The 15,507-nt window shown below is 45.1% G+C and overlaps 2 pseudogenes; both read right to left on the bottom strand.

Annotated features, from left to right (window-relative positions):
* Positions 1-7,706: 7,706 nt before the first annotated feature.
* Positions 7,707-8,906, bottom strand: LOC149432635 (uncharacterized; annotated as a pseudogene).
* A 127-nt stretch (positions 8,907-9,033) lies between these two features.
* LOC149432634 (uncharacterized) lies at positions 9,034-9,864 on the bottom strand (annotated as a pseudogene).
* Between the last annotated feature and the right edge of the window lie 5,643 nt (positions 9,865-15,507).

The raw sequence follows: 15,507 nt of genomic DNA, 5'->3' as shown, positions 1-15,507 counted from the left end.
GCTCCACAGATTTTCAATCGGATGAAGGTCTGGAGACTGGCTAGGCCACTCCAGGACCTTAATGTGCTTCTTCTTGAGCCGCTCCTTTGTTGCCTTGGCCGTGTGTTTTGGGTCATCGTCATGCTGGAACACCCATCCACCACCCATTTTCAATGCCCTGGCTGAGGGAAGAAGGTTCTCACCCAAGATTTGAGGGTACATTGCCCCGCCCATCATCCCTTTGATGCGGTGCAGTTGTCCTGTCCCCTTAGCAGAAACCCCCCCAAAGCAGAATGTTTCCACCACGTTTCACAGTTGGGATGGTGTTCTTGGGGTCATAGGCAGCATTCCTCCTCCTCCAAACACGGCGAGTTGAGTTGATGCCAAAGAGCTGGATTTTGGTCTCCTCTGACCACAACACTTCCACCAGTCCTCCTCTGCATCATTCAGATGTTCAGTGGCAGACTTCAGACCGGCCTGGACATGGGCTTTCTTGAGCAGAGGGACCGTGCGGGCACTGCAGGATTTCAGTCCTTGTCGGCGTAGTGTGTTACCAATTGTTTTCTTGGTGACTGTGGTCCCAGCTGCCTGGAGATCATTGACAAGATCCTCACGTGTAGTTCTGGGATGATTCCTCACTGTTCTCATGATCATTGACACCCCACGAGGTGAGATCTTGCATGGTGCACCAGACCTAGGGAGACTGACACTTGTTTTGTGTTTCTTCCATTTGTGAATGATTGCACCAACTGTTGTCACCTTCTCACCAAGCTGCTTGGCCATAGTTTGGTAGCCCAGTCCAGCCTTGTGTAGGTCTACCATCTTGTCCCTGACATCCTTGGACAGCTCTTTGGTCTTTGCCATGGTGGAGAGTTTGGAATCTGATGGTTTGGTTGCTCCTGTGGACAGGTGTCTTTTATACAGGTAACATAATGAGATTAGCAGCACTCCCTTTAAGAGACTGCTTCTAATCTCAGCTTGTTACCTGTATGAGAGACACCTGGGAGCCAGAAATCCTGCTGAATGATAGGGGATCAAATCCTTCTTTCCCTCATGAACATGCAGATCCGTCATCATTTGTTAGACGCATTTCTGCTGAATTTGTTGTTGTATTCTGTCTCTCAGTGTTACACCGAACATTCCATTGTTAGACCGATCATTTCTGTGTGAGGGGCGAACATTCCATTGTTAGACCGATCATTTCTGTGTGAGGGGCGAACATTCCATTGTTAGACCGATCATTTCTGTGTGAGGGGTGAACATTCCATTGTTAGACCGATCATTTCTGTGTGAGGGGCGAACATTCCATTGTTAGACCGATCATTTCTGTGTGAGGGGCGAACATTCAACATCAGCCGGGGAGCAAATACACATTTCCTGTACTGTGTACTGTATGACTGGGAGCAGGACTGCTGTTAGAAACAACGAGGTCCCTTACAGTCAACCTAACAGGGTCCCCCAAATCTGGAGGGCGGTGATGTCACTCTGTATGATATATCTTATATCTGGAGGGTGGTGATGTCACTCTGTATGATATATCTTATATCTGGAGGGCGGTGATGTCACTCCTGTATAATATATCTTATATCTGGAGGGCGGTGATGTCACTCTGTATAATATATCTTATATCTGGAGGGCGGTGATGTCACTCTGTATAATATATCTTATATCTGGAGAGCGGTGATGTCACTCTGTATAATATATCTTATATCTGGAGGGCGGTGATGTCACTCTGTATAATATATCTATGTCTGGAGGGCGGTGATGTCACTCTGTATAATATATCTTATATCTGGAGGGCGGTGATGTCACTCTGTATAATATATCTTATATCTGGAGGGCGGTGATGTCACTCCTGTGTAATATATCTTATATCTGGAGGGCGGTGATGTCACTCTGTATAATATATCTTATATCTGGAGGGCGGTGATGTCACTCTGTATAATATATCCTATATCCGGAGGGCGGTGATGTCACTCTGTATAATATATCTTATATCTGGAGGGCGGTGATGTCACTCTGTATAATATATCTTATATCTGGAGGGCGGTGATGTCACTCTGTATAATATATCTTATATCTGGAGGGCGGTGATGTCACTCTGTATAATATATCTTATATCTGGAGGGCGGTGATGTCACTCTGTATAATATATCTTATATCTGGAGAGCGGTGATGTCACTCTGTATAATATAATTTTTTTTTCATATTATTAGCATTGATCAGTAGAATGAACTCACCGTAACACAGGAGGGAAGCGAACAGGAGGGTGAGGGGTGACAGGGCTCTCTGGGGGGTCATGGTGCTCCGGAGTCAGCCGTCCACACGCCTGCAGATCAGAAATATCGTTAGAAGTCTCATTATACAATCACCGATGTTTTCAATCCAAGAAAGTCCCTCTCGGTGTAATAACAAGAAGCCGCGGCGCCTCCCACAGGAATAATAATAAACAGAAAACAATTGGCTCCATGTAGAGAAGGAACAACAACGGATCCGCATGCCAGATATTTCCATCAGCTACAGACCTCCAGGGGCCCAATGTAGGCTGGGGGCCCAATGTAGGCTGGGGGCCCAATGTAGATGGATCCAAACCATCCGGCCCTTCAAGCTCCACCCTAAACAGCTAATATACAGTCATGGCCGAAATTGTTGGCACCCTTGATATTTTTCCTGAAAATCAAGTATTTCACACAAAAAAGGTATTGCATTAACACATGTTTTGCTATACACATGTTTATTCCCTTTGTATGTATTGGAACAAATATAAAACAGAGGCAGAAAAGCAAATATGACATAATGTCACACAAAACCCCAAAAATGGGCTGGACAAAAGTATTGGCACCCTTAACTTAATATTTGGTTGCACACCCTTTGGAAAACATAACTGAAATCAGTCGCTTCCTATAACCATCAATAAGCTTCTGACACCTCTCACCCGGAATTTTGGACCACTCTTCCTTTGCAAACAGCTCCAGGTCTCTCTTATTGGAAGGACACCTTTTCCCAACAGCAATTTTAAGATCTCTCCACAGGTGTTCAATGGGATTTAGATCTGGGCTCATTGCTGGCCACTTCAGAACTCTCCAGCGCTTCTTTGCCATCCATTTCTGAGTGCTTTTTGACGTATGTTTGGGGTCATTGTCCTGCTGGAAGACCCAGGATCTTGGACGCAAACCCAGCTTTCTGACACTGGGCCCTACAGTGCGACCCAAAATCCTTTGGTAATCCTCAGATTTCATGATGCCTTGCACACAGTCAAGGCACCCAGTGCCAGAGGCAGCAAAACAACCCCAAAACATCATTGAACCTCCACCATATTTTACCGTAGGTACTGTGTTTTGTTCTTTGTAGGCCTCATTCCGTTTTCGGTAAACAGTAGAATGATGTGCTTTACCGAAAAGCTCTATCTTGGTCTCATCTGTCCACAAGACGTTTTCCCAGAAGGCTTTTGGCTTACTCAAGTACATTTTGGCAAACTGTAGTCTTGCTTTTTTATGTCTCTGTGTCAGCAGTGGGGTCCTCCTGGGTCTCCTGCCATAGCGTTTCATTTCATTTAAATGTCGACGGATAGTTCGCGCTGACACTGATGCTCCCTGAGCCTGCAGGACAGCTTGAATGTCTTTGGAACATGTTTGGGGCTGCTTATCCACCATCCGGACTATTCTGCGTTGCAATCTTTCATCAATTTTCCTCATCCGTCCACGACCAGGGAGATTAGCTACAGTGCCATGGGTTGCAAACTTCTTGATAATGTTGCGCACTGTGGACAAAGGCAAATCTAGTTCTCTGGAGATGGACTTGTAACCTTGAGATTGTTGATATTTTGCCACAATTTTGGTTCTCAGGTCCTCAGACAGTTCTCGTCTCCTCTTTCTGTTGTCCATGCTTAGTGTGGCACAGACAGACACACAATGCAAAGGTTAAGTGAACGTCTCTCCTTTTTATCTGCTTTCAGGTGTGATTTCTATATTGCCCACACCTGTTACTTGCCCCAGGTGAGTTTACAGGAGCATCACATGCTTGTAACATTCTTATTTATCCGCAGTTGTGAAAGGGTGCCAATACTTTTGTCCAGCCCATTTTTGGAGGTTTGTGTGACATTATGTCGAATTTGCTTTCTTTCCTCCCTTTTTTTGTTTTGTCCCAATACACACAAAGGGAATAAACATGTGGATAGCAAAACATGTGTTAATGCAATACGTTTCGTGAGAAATACATGATTTCCTGGAGAAATATCAAGGGTGCCAACAATTTCGGCCATGACTGTAAGACACAAGGGGCTCAGTTCATGAAGGATAAAGATCTTTATTGTCAGTCATGTGACTGCAATATTCTAATCCAATTGGCTCTAAATAACTGCCACTTTCTAACATAACATCAACAGACAACTATTAAAGATAGTAACTGCATGTAAACTCAAGCATGTTATTGGAATTGAAAGGGGGTGTAAGGGTTTCCATCATCCCTGTGCTGAGTTCCCGGGTCTGTACATCCGCTGTGCCCATTATGAGGGGTTCCCACCATCCCTGTGCTGAGTTCCCGGGTCTGTACATCCGCTGTGCCCATTATGAGGGGTTTCCACCATCCCTGTGCTGAGTTCCCGGGTCTGTACATCCGCTGTGCCCATTATGAGGGGTTCCCACCATCCCTGTGCTGAGTTCCCAGGTCTGTACACCCGCTGTGCCCATTATGAGGGGTTCCCGCCATCCCTGTGCTGAGTTCCCAGGTCTGTACCCCAGCTGTGCACATTATGAGGGGTTCCCACCATCCCTGTGCTGGGTTCCCGGGTCTGTACCCCAGCTGTGCACATTATGAGGGGTTCCCACCATCCCTGTGCCGAGTTCCTGGGTCTGTACGCCTGCTGTGCCCATTATGAGGGGTTCCCACCATCCCTGTGCCGAGTTCCTGGGTCTGTACGCCTGCTGTGCCCATTATGAGGGGTTCCCACCATCCCTGTGCTGAGTTCCTGGGTCTGTACGCCTGCTGTGCCCATTATGAGGGGTTCCCACCATCCCTGTGCAGAGTTCCTGGGTCTGTACGCCTGCTGTGCACATTATGAGGGGTTCCCACCATCCCTGTGCAGAGTTCCTGGGTCTGTACACCTGCTGTGCCCATTATGAGGGGTTCCCTCCATCCCTGTGCTGAGTTCCCGGGTCTGTACTCCCGCTGTGCCCTTTATGAGGGGTTCCCACCATCCCTGTGCTGAGCTCCTAGGTTTGTACTCCTGCTGTGCCCATTATGAGGGGTTCCCACCATCCCTGTGCTGAGCTCCTAGGTTTGTACTCCTGCTGTGCCCATTATGTGGGGTTCCCACCATCCCTGTGCTGAGTTCCTAGGTTTGTACTCCTGCTGTGCCCACTATGAGGGGTTCCCACCATTCCTGTGCTGAGTTCCTAGATTTGTACTCCTGCTGTGCCCATTATGAGGGGTTCCCACCATCCCTGTGCTGAGCTCCTAGATTTGTACTTCTGCTGTGCCCATTATGAGGGGTTCCCACCATCCCTGTGCTGAGCTCCTAGGTTTGTACTCCTGCTGTGCCCATTATGAGGGGTTCCCACCATCCCTGTGCTGAGCTCCTAGATTTGTACTTCTGCTGTGCCCATTATGAGGGGTTCCCACCATCCCTGTGCTGAGTTCTCAGCTCTGTACACCCGCTGTGCCCATTATGCGGGGTTCCCACCATCCCTGTGCTGAGTTCCTAGGTTTGTACTCCTGCTGTGCCCATTATGAGGGGTTCCCACCATCCCTGTGCTGAGTTCTCAGCTCTGTACTCCTGCTGTGCCCATTTTGAGGGGTTCCCACCATTCCTGTTGGATTGTTAATCTATCTTACATTACGGAGAATACAAGAGAAGGATCTGGAAGTCAAACCCCCTGATGGGTAAGAACAGGTCCGGGAAGGATGGCCGGGAGATATCCCCCCTGCAGCCTGCTGGAGACATAACCAGGGGGGTCTCCACCACCCAGACTCCACCTATAACCTGACATGTAAATATACAGGACTTGGGTGGACAGAACCCTTTGAAGGTGCCGCTGTGGGAAGGACAACAGATTGTATCTGTCCCGGGCGATGTCCTGGCGTCAATGATTGTGTATAAAATGTCCGATCCAATTATAGATGCTGTGTGTGCCCCCCATCCCCCCTCCCTCCACTCTGTTATTGTCCTGTAGAAATACAGATGTCCTTCCCATTGTTTCTCCACATCTGCAGATCAGCGGCGCAGGGTGAGATCACGGCGTCCATTGTCTATATCCAGCATGAATAATACTTGGTGAACTGCCACCGCAAGCGGTCTATGGGCACCACCCTCCATGTAACTAATAATAACGCAGAGCACACGTATGACCTCCGACCCATTGCAGTGCCATCACCTGGACCCCCATCTTCATATCTACAGAGGCTTCATCCACTAGAAGGCCAAATATCATCATATAATACAGTATAAGCAAACATATGGACATCCCTCCAAGTGATGGAGTTCAGGTGTCTCCAGGTCCTGGTAATACTCCATCATACAAACACATTGTAGACAATTGGGCTCTTCCTAACCCGTGGTAACAGTCTGGTTCTGTTCCACCATGACTGTGCCCTGTGTACAAAGCCAGCTCCAAGAAGACATGGTTTGACCAGATGGGTGTGGAGGAACTCGAGTGTCCTTCACAGAGCCCTGACCTCAACCCTACCTTTGGGATGAATCAGAAAGCTGGTTGGGAATCAGGTCTTCTCATTCCACATCAGTACCTGACCGCAACTCTTCTGAACACCTTTTTGATGAATTGGAACACAGATTGTGAGCCGGGTCTTGGTTTGACCAGTCTGGTGTGGAGGAAATCATGTGTCCTTCACAGAGCCCTGACCTCAACCCTACTGAACACCTTTGGGATGAATTGGAACACATTGTGAGCCAGGTCTTGGTTTGACCAGTCTGGTCTGGAGGAAATCATGTGTCCTTCACAGAGCCCTGACGTCAACCCTACTGAACACCTTTGGGATGAATTGGAACACATTGTGAGCCGGGTCTTGGTTTGACCAGTCTGGTGTGGAGGAAATCATGTGTCCTTCACAGAGCCCTGACCTCAACCCTACTGAACACCTTTGGGATGAATTGGAACACATTGTGAGCCGGGTCTTGGTTTGACCAGTCTGGTGTGGAGGAAATCATGTGTCCTTCACAGAGCCCTGACGTCAACCCTACTGAACACCTTTGGGATGAATTGGAACACATTGTGAGCCAGGTCTTGGTTTGACCAGTCTGGTCTGGAGGAAATCATGTGTCCTTAACAGAGCCCTGACCTCAACCCTACTGAACACCTTTTTGATGAATTGGAATGCCAATTGTAAGCCAGGTCTTCTCATCCAACATCAGTACCCCAAAAATAGGCACAAATTCCCACAAACACCCTCCAAAATCTTGTGGAATGTCCGTGTGGAGGGGAAAAAATTATTTAGAATTTATTTGTGGGAATTTGCCTCAAGGTTGGAAGCACACCGTTGTTTAAAATGTCTGAATATTTTAGTATTAACAGCTCACTTCATGGGAGACTTCTATCTAGACTCAAGCATTTGGAAGGGTGTCCATACTTCTGGCCAGACAGTGTAGTATACACCATCGCCCTCTGAGAACAAGGAAAAGATTGCCAAGTCTGGACTATTCCCAGGTATGGCACAGAAACATTTTCACTCACAATGTCACTAATTAGGAAGATTGCAAGTTTTAAACTGTGATGCTAAAGGAGGATCTTAAATATTAGCTGGATGGACATAACTAAAAGATGAACATGGCAAACATGGAGGATGGATGAAATGAATAAGAACATGGATGAATGATATGATGAGAACATGATGGATGGATGACATACAGAAGAACATGGAGGATGGATGAAATGAATAAGAACATGGATGAATGATATGATGAGAACATGATGGATGGATGACATACAGAAGAACATGGAGGATGGATGACATACAGGAAAACATGGTGGATGGATGACATACAGGAAAAGATGGTGGACGGATGATGTACAGGAGAACATGGTGGATGGATGACGTACAGGAGAACATGGTGGATGGATGACGTACAGGAGAACATGGTGGATGGATGACGTACAGGAGAACATGGTGGACGGATGACATACAGGAGGATATGTGGACAAATGACATAAAGGGAACATGGTGGACGGATGACATACAGGAGGATATGGTGGTGGGTTGACATCAAGGAGGATATGGTGGATGGATAACATAAAGGAGAACATTGTGGATGGATGACATACAGGAGAACATGGTTGATGGGTGACATACAGGAGAACATGGCGGATGGATGACATAAAGGAGAACATGGTGGATGGATAACATAAAGGAGAACTTTGTGGATGGATGACATACAGGAGAACATGGCTGATGGGTGACAAACAGGAGAACATGGCGGATGGATGACATACAGGAGAACATGGCGGATGGATGACATACAGGAGAACATGGCGGATGGATGACATCAAGGAGGACATGGCGGATGGATGACATCAAGGAGGACATGGCGGATGGATGACATCAAGGAGGACATGGCGGATGGATGACATCAAGGAGGACATGGCGGATGGATGACATCAAGGAGGATATGGTGGATGGATGACATCAAGGAGGATATGGTGGATGAATGACATCAAGGAGGATATGGTGGATGGATGACATAAAGGAGAACATTGTGGATGGATGACATACAGGAGAACATGGTTGATGGGTGACATACAGGAGAACATGGCGGATGGATGACATCTAGGAGGACATGGCGGATGGATGACATCAAGGAGGATATGGCGGATGGATGACATCAAGGAGAACATGGCAGATGGATGACATCTAGGAGGACATGGCGGATGGATGACATCTAGGAGGACATGGCGGATGGATGACATCAAGGAGGACATGGCGGATGGATGACATCAAGGAGGACATGGCGGATTGGTGACATCAAGGAGGACATGGCGGATGGATGACATCAAGGAGGATATGGCGGATGGATGACATCAAGGAGGATATGGCGGATGGATGACATCAAGGAGAACATGGCGGATGGATGACATCTAGGAGGACATGGCGGATGGATGACATCAAGGAGGATATGGCGGATGGATGACATCAAGGAGGACATGGCGGATGGATGACATCAAGGAGGACATGGCGGATGGATGACATCAAGGAGGATATGGCGGATGGATGACATCAAGGAGGATATGGCGGATGGATGACATCAAGGAGGATATGGCGGATGGATGACATCAAGGAGAACATGGCGGATGGATGACATCAAGAAGGATATGGCGGATGGATGACATCAAGGAGGATATGGCGGATGGATGACATCATGGAGGATATGGCGGATGGATGACATCAAGGAGGATATGGTGGATGGACGACATCAAGGAGGACATGGCGGATGGATGACATCAAGGAGGATATGGTGGATGGATGACATCAAGGAGGATATGGTGGATGGATGACATCAAGGAGGACATGGCGGATGGATGACATCAAGGAGGATATGGTGGATGGATGACATCAAGGAGGATATGGTGGATGGATGACATCAAGGAGGACATGGTGGATGGATGACATCAAGGAGGATATGGTGGATGGATGACATCAAGGAGGACATGGCGGATGGATGACATCAAGGAGGATATGGTGGATGGATGACATCAAGGAGGACATGGCGGATGGATGACATCAAGGAGGATATGGTGGATGGATGACATCAAGGAGGATATGGTGGATGGATGACATCAAGGAGGACATGGCGGATGGATGACATCAAGGAGGACATGGCGGATGGATGACATCAAGGAGGATATGGTGGATGGATGACATCAAGGAGGATATGGTGGATGGATGACATCAAGGAGGATATGGCGGACAGATTTAATCCTTCTACACTCCATCCAAAAAGGGAAAACAACTTTTCGGCTTTATGCATATTTTATCAGGACGTTTTGCCTCTCAGAAGTCCCCGATGAGATCAATATTCACAGAAATACAATATGTACAACAGTCATTGTAATCGGGAAAATGTTCCAGTTGTGAAATAGTCCTTCCCCCTCCCTGATGTGAACTGCAGTAGTCCTCGGAGGATCAGCTACCGATCATTACGGACGGAGGATTTTACTATGTTGGCAGATGTCTGGGAAAAAAGTCAAACAACGAAAAATGGAAAGTTTGTCCCCGTTCCAGGATCTTCATAAGCCGGTCAGTCTACAAGATGGAATATCTACTGCTGATTCGGGTGATAGTTCTGCACAGCGAACGAGGAGCCATACACATAACAATCTCCATTAGATTGACCAAAATGAATGTGAGGAGAGGAGCACCCAAACCATCTGTTCTACGCAGGGGCGGACTCATGGGGCCCCCGGGCAATAGGGGATCATGGGGCCTCTGTGTCCTTGCCTACACTCAAAGCACACCTGAAAAAGCCTATAAAAGGTACCAGGGGCATTTCATGGGGCCCCCTACTGACCCTGGGCCCTGCCCGAGTGCTGGATTGGTCAGTCCGCCCCTGGTTCTACGTGTATCCATTCAGCCGGGCTCTGGTGCTACTATAGGAGATTGTCCAATCAAATTGTAGCATGTGTGCTTAGCTTGAGACTAACATTTCCTCTCATTGGTCATCACGTATTTGTGTATTTGTTCCTGATCACCATGGTAAGTCTGGGCTGGAGTCCCATCTGATATTTTCTGCTTGATTTTAGTCCCTGAGCAGAGGGAAGCCTACTGAAACCAAGCACAGAGCTCCTTCCAAAGGTCCTTCCAAAGGTCCCCCAAATACCAAGCAGACCTTTAATCTGAGTATGCAGACGAGCGTGCCCCCCTCTTACCATCCAGAACTATACCAGGTATACCTCCCTACCTGCTGCCATCCTGCACCAACCTGCATCTTTGACAACCATTGAAAAAGACCCCCAACCCCTGTCTTCTGCTGTGCAGACCCCTGTCCTCTGCCCTGCTGACCCCTGTACACTGCCGTGCAGACCCCTGTACACTGCCGTGCAGACCCCTGTACACTGCCGTGCAGACCCCTGTACACTGCCGTGCAGACCCCTGTACTCTGCCCTTCTGACCTATTCTCTGCCCCACTGCCTTTTTGACCCCTGTCCACTGCCCTGCTGACCCCTGTCCTCTGCCCTGCTGACCCCTATCCTCTGCCCTGCTGACCCCTGTCCTCTGCCCTGCTGACCCCTGTCCTCTGCCCTACTGACCCCTGTACACTGCCCTGCTGACCCCAGTACACTGCCCTTTTTACTCCTGTTCTATACCCTTCTGACTCCTGTTCTCTACCCTGCTGATCCCTACACACTGCCCTTCTGACCCCTGTACACTGCCCTGCAGACCACTTTCCTCTGCACTGCTGACCCCTGTACACTGCCTTTTTGACCCCTGTCTTTCACCCCTCTACACTGCTCTTCTGACCCTTGTCCTCTGCCCTGCTGACCCCTGTCTTCTGCCCTGCAGACCCCTGTACACTGCCTTTTTGACCCCTGTCTTCCACCCTGCAGACCCCTGTACACTGCCTTTTTGACCCCTGTCTTTCACCCCTGTACACTGCTCTTCTGACCCTTGTCCTCTGCCCTGCTGACCCCTGTCTTCTGCCCTGCAGACCCCTGTCTTCTGCCCTGCAGACCCCTGTCTTCTGCCCTTCTGACCCGTCTTCTGCCCTGCAGACCCCTGTCCTCTGCCCTATTATTATTGCTTCTGTCTATTTTATATGGCATTGCCTATCCATAGCATATCGCAGCGCAGACAACTGCCTTACTTTTCAGAAAGGCTTCCACAATTTAAAACAAACTTGTTTTCTTCCTTTGGAAATTCCCTGATCTGCAGTCCAGGAAATCCCCCTTTTCAGGTTCTTGGGGGTTTTTTGTTTTGTAAAATTCTAAAATGTTTGTTTTTCCATTTAAAAAATATAAATTTAAACATATATTGGATGGAATGGGGGAAGGGCTCAGTTCTTCACCAGGAACAGATGACTAACATGAATGAAGAGAGGAAATCATCCTTCAGGCTCCATTCACACGGCGGGCGTTTCACACGGTGGGGGGAATCACCACGATTCCGCTCGCGATTTCAGCACACGCCGTGAAAATGTGAAACCGCGCATTTCGAGTGTTCAGGTGCCATTCGTTTCAATGGCACCTGAAAGTACCTGATCGTGTTTTTGCAACGATCGCGACGTGTTTTTTCTTGTGCCACAAACGTGACATGATGGCGCAAACAAAATCGCAGGACGCGCGACGCCCCAAAAAAAAGGTTTCGGAACCTTAAAACGAATGGCGCCTGAGCACATGAAAGCGCGTTTTCACATTTTTGGAACTTTAGCCTCCCTAAACCCCCAGTAGAAAGGCAGGTACGCAAATATGCGGCCCCGCGGAAAAAAGCCCAGATCCATGAGGCCACATATTTGTGTGACGTCGGCGGGAAGGGGTTAATATTGTTATTATATTTTTAATATATTTCCATTTTTTATTCTTCTTCTTATGATATAGGATGCATATGACACCAACAGTCAGCACAGCGGCTACATGGTTAGCACTTCCTCCTGGCAGTACTCGGGTCGTTGGTTCGAATCCCAACCACGGCACCACCTGCCTGGAGTCTGCATGTTCTCCCTGTGCCTGTGTGGGTTTCCTCCGGGTGGTCCGGTTTCCTTCCATACTCTATGCTGGTAGGTTAATTGGCTCCTGTCTAAATTGTCCCTAGTATGTGTATGTATGGATGTGACTTAGGGACCTTAGATTGTACGCTCCTCGGGGGCGGGGACTGATGTGAATGTACAATATATATGTAAAGCGCTGTGTAAATTGACGGCGGTATATAAGTACCTGAAATAAATAAATAAACTGCGCTGTGCAAAATAAAAAAATTACAAATATGTAAAATGCCGTCTGTCAGTATTACCACAACTTTTTGTTTTTGTTTATTTTTAGTCCTCCCTGTATTACAGTTTCATTATCTGCTGATCCTGCCATTAGACCTGTTATTTTCCCACTTCCTGCCCATGCCAAGCTGTCCAGCAAAGAGTTGCCGGGGTCAGGACAAACCATCCAGCACTGCCGAGAGACTACAAAGGACGATGTTTATACGGTTTAAACTCTTTTTCCCCCCAAGATTTGCTTGGCTGTATTTGTAAAGCAGCGAGTCTGATATTCGCCGAAACATTCAGTGCCGGGGAATCTTCCAGCTCGGGAAGATGGATTCACCACCAGCAAATGTTGAATGTCACTTTTACTGCTTTATCAATAAGTCCATGTAAAGCTGCCACAGGGTGACAACGCCGCTGTGATTACACTGCAGAACAAACAGCGTTGTCACCTTGTTACAGAAAGTAGAAAAATCGGCAGATCTACTGGTCAGAATTAACGGTTGATAAATCTATTATTATTATTATTATTTTTATTATATTTAGTATATTATTATTATTATTTGTAGTGTATTATTATTGTTATTATATTTAGTATATTATTATTGTTATTATTATTATTATATGTAGTATATTATTATTATTATTACTATTATTATTATTATTATTTTTAGTATATTATTATTTTTAGTATATTATTATTATTATTAATATTATTTTTAGTATATTATTATTATTATTATTAATATTATTTTTAGTATATTATTATTATTATTATTTTTAGTATATTATTATTGCTATTATTTTTAGGATATTATTATTATTATAATTTTTTGTATATTATTATTGTTATTATTATATGTAGTATATTATTATTATTATTATTATTTGTAGTGTATTATTATTGTTATTATATTTAGTATATTATTATTAATATTATTTTTAGTATATTATTATTGTTATTATTATATGTAGTATATTATTATTATTATTTTAAATATATTTAGATTTTTTTATTCTTCTTCTTATTATATAAGAAGCATATGACACCAACAGTCTGCGCCGTGCAAAATAAAAAAAAAAATGACAAATACGTAAAATGCCGTCTGTCAGTATTATTACCACATTTTTTTGTTTTTGTAAAGCAGCGAGTCTGATATTCACTGAAACATTCAGTGCCGGGGAATCTTCCAGCTTGGGAAGATGGATTCACCACCAGCAAATGCTGAAAGTCACTTTCACTGCTTTGTCAATAAGTCCATGTAAAGCTGCCACAGGGTGACAACGCGCTATGATTTCACTGCAGAACAAACAGCGTTGTCACCTTGTTACAGAAAGTAGAAAAATCAGCAGATCTACTGGTCAGGATTAACAGTTGATAAATCTATTATTATTATTATTTGTAGTGTATTATTATTGTTATTATATTTAGTATATTATTATTATTTTTAGTATATTATTATTATTATTTTTAGTATATTATTATTATTTTTAGTATATTATTATTTTTATATTTAGTATATTATTTTTTTTTTTTTTTTTAGTATATTATTATTATTATTATTATTATTATTATTTGTACATTATTATTATTTTTAGTATATTATTATTAATATTATTTGTACATTATTATTATTATTATTTTTAGTATATTATTATTATTAGTATATTATTATTATTAGTATTTTTAGTATATTATTATTATTAGTATATTATTATTATTATTATTTTTAGTATATTATTATTTTAAATATATTTAGATTTTTTATTCCTCTTCTTCTTATTATATAAGGGGCATATGACACCAACAGTCTGCGCCGTGCAAAATAAAAAAAAATGACAAATATGTAAAATGCCGTCTGTCAGTATTATTACCACTTTTTTTTTGTTTTTGTAAAGCAGTGTCTCTGATATTCACCGAAACATTCAGTGCCGGGGAATCTTCCAGCTTGGGAAGATGGATTCACCACCAGCAAATGCTGAAAGTCACTTTCACTGCTTTGTCAGTAAGTCCATGTAAAGCTGTCAAAGGGTGACAACGCGCTATGATTTCACTGCAGAACAAATAGCGTTGTCACCTTGTTACAGGAAGTAGAAAAATCAGCAGAGCTACTGGTCAGAATTAAATCCATGTTATTGGGGGGGACTGAGGAAAACACAAACTGCTGTATGAATGCTCCTGGCAGACTGTATATTTGTCGTGAAAAGTTTCACTTTTAGAGCTCAGTCACACTTGCTTTGGTTTCTGAAGTTCGATCCATGTTTAGATCGCTTCTCAGAGTGCATTCAAGAGGCAGCGAGGAGGAGGCGTCGTATCACCTGTTTGACCCACCGACGTTGCCTGCGGTTTGCGAATGCTTGCAGAGCGGCCTTATCCCCACCAATAGCATCAGGGGGCGTCATTTCTGCCTTGCTTGTGCACACCGCTGGTGGTTGCCTCCGCAGCGAAATGGAGAGCAGTTTGGGGGGCAGTAAAAAAAAAAGTGTCTTGACCACAAGGTTTTACCTCCCCTCAACTGCTAATGTGACCGAGCCTTAAATGGGACTCGTTGCCAGACTAGGACAGCGATCACAGCAGCGGGAATAAAAGAAGGACTTACCGAGAACGTGAACCGTGT

This window comes from Staurois parvus, unplaced genomic scaffold, assembly GCF_062004578.1.
Source record: "Staurois parvus isolate SC_StPar_1 unplaced genomic scaffold, SC_StPar_1.0 ptg002134l, whole genome shotgun sequence".
Lineage (NCBI taxonomy): Eukaryota > Metazoa > Chordata > Amphibia > Anura > Ranidae > Staurois > Staurois parvus.
This window is presented reverse-complemented; position numbering and strand designations above follow the sequence as displayed.